This window comes from Canis aureus, chromosome 6 (genome assembly GCF_053574225.1).
Source record: "Canis aureus isolate CA01 chromosome 6, VMU_Caureus_v.1.0, whole genome shotgun sequence".
Classification (NCBI taxonomy): Eukaryota; Metazoa; Chordata; class Mammalia; order Carnivora; family Canidae; genus Canis; species Canis aureus.
In genome coordinates this window covers 55,196,497-55,202,692 of record NC_135616.1, presented here as the reverse complement: position 1 = coordinate 55,202,692, position 6,196 = coordinate 55,196,497, and positions in this window count along the sequence as shown.

Here is a 6,196-nt window from a genome sequence, read left to right as displayed (position 1 = left end):
TCTAGTATATTGTCTGAGACATGGTTGGTCTCAATACCTAATAATTATTAATTTGCAAAAGTCACTTACTCCGCAAGGCAAAAAGTAAGTGCCAAATGAATAAAAGAATTATGAGGGCTTAGGATGGAGAGATCACTGGAAAAGAGGGAAGGGGAACATAGCCGAAGAAGAGCAGTATGTGCAAAGGCATAGGCGTAGGAATTCTCATGGTGTTTTCTGAGGACAAGGAGCTATCACTATGGATATGGCTCTCATTCACTCATTTTTTTATTTGAGGACATTCAATTTTTCCAAGATAGGAATTTGTGTTTGGCCATGGTTGTAGATAGGATTAATGAGTAGCTTGAGGATTAAATACTGAAAGCATAAAGACAAAGCTAAGAATTTTGGATCATGTCCTACAAAGGGAAACATTGAAGGTTTTTGAGTAAGAAGAATTTATCATGGTTTGGGAAAAAGTTTAAGTTTTTGTCAACATCACTTTTAATTTTGACCTAATTCATATGAGTACCTTACTTTCTGTCAGTTGAACAAAAGCTTCAAATTACTTTTACCAGAAGAAAATGAGAAAAAGAAACATTATAAGAACCACACTTTTAATACTTTTGGGAAAAGACATAGAGAGTTTCTTATTAAATTCAAAGTCAATATTTAATAAAGTCTACACTGGGTGGTTTTATTTTTAAATATTTTCTAAAATGTAGTATTTTAAGATATCAACCTGAAATGCTATGAGCACTAAAAAATAACTGATGAGGATTTCAGTCATTCTGACATATTTCTTTCTTTGTATGTGTCTTAAATATATCCCATTTCTCAAATTTTTGGCAGTGCTTTGGAATTGCCTTTATCTATCACCTGTCTATCTATCTATCTATCTATCTATCTATCTATCTATCTATCTATCATCTATCTATCTATCTATCTATCTATCTATCTATCTATCTGACTACATTTTTTCCCTGGCAGTAGCCTCATTCATGGAGTGTGTGGGGGGCCTGGAATCTCTCCCTAACATCCCTAGTAACTTAGTCATGGTGGCTGATTCAATCCATGATCCATGGGACCAAGACATAAAAGGATATTGGTAAAATTTTAAAGTAATTATTACTTAGGAGGGTTGACACATGAAGCCTATTAATTTTTTTTACCACCACTACTCCCCTCCCCCATCCAATAAAAGCTGGTCGACGGCTCATTCAATCTTGAAAGCATGAGATGTTAGGCTTTTTAGTTCTGACTGGTAACTGGGGGACAATTAAGGTAGCATTCCATCCAGAAGTAGGCTGGGAGTTGACTTAAGAAGACAATGCTAAGCATCCAGAGTATTCTAGCATTCTGCTATAGTCCTTGAGAAATCTGAAGCTATTGTGCATGGGGCACAGTTAAATGTGGTTGTGACCATAATTTTGGTTAACAGAATGGATTGATTTTGTTCATCTTTTTAGGACCCATCTGTGGGAGTAAACAGAGGGAGCAAGGGGTGAAACAGACTTTTAGCATTTGGGTTTCTTGGAGTCATATCAAAGCTTAGAAAATGCTTTTACTTTCATATACACTATTTATTGCTGATGTATACAAAAGACCTTTCATTTTCTTCCTGATTATGCTGTCTTGACCTTTGGCTTTTGAGGTTTGAGGTTAAAAGAAGAACAATAACAAAGTTTCGGCAGGAAGACTTGATATTGTAGAAATACAAGCAGGAAGTAATCTCTAAAAGGTCATTTTAGTCCAGCTATCTACTTTTATTTAGGGTGCACTATTTATTACCAAGAACATATATCACCTTAGAGATTTTTAGGATGTGATAATCTATATCTTCAACTCATAATGACTTTTAAGAGGTAATATTCTATAATCTATGATCATTCCTTAAGGCAACTTGAACCTTTCAATTCATAAAAATCTCTTCACTATTATAAATCAAGTAATAGTCAAACAGACAACCTAAATTTGTTCTACTCCTACTCTATTCCAGGCATTCCACTAGGTATTTAGTGATACTTTCTTCCTCATTAGAAATGAAAATGAACTGTTATTCTTGATCTTCTTTTACTCTTAAACCCCCATACTTGCTGTTATCATGTCTATCATCCATTCTGCCCCTAACAGATATGTATTACCCATATGTACTTCAAAAACCTATTTAATTAATGAAAGGCACTGAGAAAGTGTGCCACATTATTTTTACATTTTTCATTAATACTATTTCTGTCCCTTTAATCATGTTCCTACTATTTTAGACTCTTAAAAATTGATGTAAAAGCACTTTTTTTCAGGTGAGTAATAAGCAATTCTCCTTACATTTACAGTCAAATTTCATTTTTATTAGAGGTCCAATACACAGCTATTTTTTTAAAAAGCAGACATTTGCAAGTCCAAAATAATTTTGCCTATGAATTTTCATTCTTGGAGTATTGAATTCATAAGGAGACCAGTGTTGAATCAGTAGATTTCTTTTATAACATCCCTTATATAATGAATAAATTTTAATCATTCATCCACAGATAAGTATTGAATTCCTACTGTGTGTTACCACGTGCCCACTGTGCTAGGTATTAGAAATATAAATACAAATATGCAATAGTTTCTTTCCACTAAGTATCGAATATAGTGTGTGGTATTTACTGGAATTGGGAGAGGCTAGAAGCCAAGATATCAGGTAAGAAACTAAGAGTTGATGACTGTAAAGGAAAAAACGGATCTGATAAATAATAAAAAATTAATCAGACCTGATTAATTGGTAAGTTGTGGGTCATAGATAAAGGGAGAAATTAATTTGTTCATTCATTAAAAATATTGTTGTTTTGAGAGTTAGGAAGAAACAACAAACAAAAACAAGAAAAGAACAAATCAGAATATTAAGAGAAAAAAAAGGCCTATCCACTTTAAATTGGGAAGAGACATGAGAAATATGTTTAATTCAAGATCTGAAAATTGGAAGAAACCACCTGTTTGAAACCAGAAATGTTGGGAGAGCCAATGAGTGGGGGTGAATAGTGGGAAAAGGAAGTTAAAAATACCATCCATGGCCACGTGACCAGTTTCAGAAATGAGGAATATAATAGTTATATTTCTTCCTTATTTTGATATGACTATATTAATGTATATATTAACCAATGTTTTCCTTCCATTCTCCATTCCTATGCCATCTGTTAATGATAGTTAACTTTACATCTTATATTTTAAGTAACAGAATATCAAAGAGAAGGTGTAACTTAGCTGAAAAGCAAAGAACATCATTCATAGATGGATGAATGAATTTTGTATCTTATTTGAGGGAGAACAAGCATGTTGTACAAGGTAACAGCTGCATCATTGTGTGGAAGTATCATTTTGATATCATCTTTATTTGGAAGTAAATTATGATTAAAGGATGTCATGTGGCCAAGGAGTGAATTGTGGTGGGGTTTGTACTAGTACAAGTAAGCTAAGATAGAAGCATAATTCCTAGAATTCTTTTCTCCCTAGAGTTACAAGAAGTCTGCATGTGATTTATAAGGTGAAAATGAAGGTGCAGCCATTTCTATACTCCAAAGCCTGGTGTACAGTGCCAGGTACTGTGGCAACTCACAGTCATTGCTGTGGATCTGTCAGCTCACTGTGTTGCTGTGGGGCAACACTAGAACCCACAGCTAATATAGCTCCTTCCGGATCTTCTAAGCTTCTCCAAGTCCTGAACCAGGCATAATGTAGCTCTGTGTTAAAGGGATCTAGTTTCCCCTGCAGGTCACCAGTGTCCTCAAATTCAATGGTGCCTAGAGACAGATGTGTGTTCCAGCTTGTTTTAATGGGTTCAGTGTTCAAGAGAAAGTGACAGTAATGAGACTAGGCAAAGAAGATCCAACATGTAAAATAACAGTAGTTCTTGAAGAAGAAAGCTAATACAGAAAACAGAAGAAATGCCAAAAATATAATTAAAAGAACCTTTCTGAAATAAAAAAAGTATTTGAAACCGCATATTAAAATGCATAATGCCTAACCTTGGGAATATTGACACTGAATGACTGAATTTAAAAAATTACTGAACTTAAAAATGGTAAAGAATTCAATAAATGTCTTGGCAAAAATATCAGCGGACTTATTAACACTATTATTTTGTCTGCTATAACAAATTGCCACAAACTAATTGGCTTAAAACAACAGAAATTCATTCTTATAGTTTGAGAGACCAGAAGTCTGTAAAAAGTCTTACAGAGCTAAAATAAAAATATAAAAAGGGCTAGATCCTTCTGGAAGCTCTCAGGGAGAATCGATTTATTTGCCAGCTACTAGAGGCTATTCTCATTCCTTGGTTAATAGCCCCATATCACCTCACCTTTTCTCCCCTTGCTTCAACACTCACATTGTTTTCTTTCTTTTCTATAGTCTTCCTCTGCCTTCCTCTCATAAGGATACTTGTGATTACATTTAGGATTTATTTGGATAATCCAGGATAATGTCCCTATCTGAGGATCTGTAACTTAATCACATCTGCACCATCCCTTTTGCCATATAAGGTAACATTCACAGGTTCCAGGTATTAGGATATGAATATCTTTGGGGAAGGGAGCATTATGCAGCCTACCACAAACACTTTAAACCAGAAGAAAACAGAAAACATTTAAAATATCCAAAAGAAAAAATAATATGAGCTAAGGATTTTATATCCAGCAAAACTGACATTCAAGTATAGTGGGCACAGATAAATTATTTTCAACTTTTAAGAACTCAGAAAATATTGTTTCCATGAGCCCTTCATAAAAATTTTATTAGAAAATGATCTCCAGACAACTACAATAACTACACAGACATTGATCTAAGGACTTGTGGTGATCACAAAACATCTGATTTTTATAAAAATAAGGCTTTAAAGAAAGAAATTATAGTATATAATGACTATATCCTCTGACAATGTAGGTATATTATAACTTTAAAATGGGTAGGGGAGAATGAGGAAGATATATTAAAATATGTTTAAGCTGTTCTTACTAATTGTATTGATGTTAGTTATATATTAGAATTGCTATTCTAAAACTGTTGTGTATGGTGTGGAATGAACTAAGTGTCTGATAATCATCAAGGCTCACCTTCAAGAAAATTCCTGCAGGGAAACTGTGAAGCCTTCTGCAGTCTGCATCTGCAACCAACTGCATGGAATAAAGCCAGTTTTCCCTCTTTTGTCTTAATCAGAAAACACCTATTTCATCTACAAAGCAAGAAATTTCCTGTATTTTATGTCATTGAGGTTTGGGGATTTTTCTTTTACAGTAAGTAGGATTGCTTAACTAAAATAATTGGAGAAAATAAGAAATTAATTATATATAGAACCACTCACAAAGCCAAGTTTAGAACCTCAGAGGATCAAGGAATCAGTTGAGAATGCTAGAGACAGGTAAAATTTTAGAGACTACACTAACATTCTAGTAGAGAAGCAGCCATATTTAAGGGAAAAGATATCATCAGCACTGCTACCAACACCACGATCATCACCATTGTCATGATTCCACAGGCAATATTGATTTTATGACTACTATTAAAACACATTTGCTATGATTAAAATTCATAAAACTATTTCAAATAGAAAAAAGGAATGAATTTGTAATATTTTAAAAATCATGGTATAAGCACTCTGATTATCCCAGTTGTAGCGTAACAACTCAAAGAGCTGAGTTAAATGCAATGTTGGCTTGCTTTGCCAAGAAGAATGAGGCTACGTGGAGATAAGTCATATTAGATACAACGGTAAGTGGACGAGATTTGTCTTTGATGCCAACAAGATTCTTGTCTTTACTCCTTCATCCTCTAGGTTTCCTTCTGGTCTCACCTTCTGTCCTTACCAAATCACACTTTTTGGCCACCATCACCTATTGCCTGGTTTTATTTAGCATCTTCCTAACAGGTTTCCTTGGCCAATAATCATGTCCCCTCCAATCATGTCTCTACCCTGCATTCAGAGGTCCTTTTGAGGGGTACCTGGGTGGTTCCATTGGCTAAAAGTCTGCCTTTGGCTTGGGTCATAATCCCAGGGTTCTGGGATAGAGCCCCACATTGAGCTCCTAGCTCAGTGGGGAGCTTACTTCTCCCTTGCCTCTGCTGCTCCTCATTTATGTTCTTTCTCTCCTTCTCTTAAATAAATAAACATATTTTTTAAAGTGATCCATTTGAAAATACAAATTTGACCATGTCATTTCTTAACTTGAGATTCTTGGAAGAC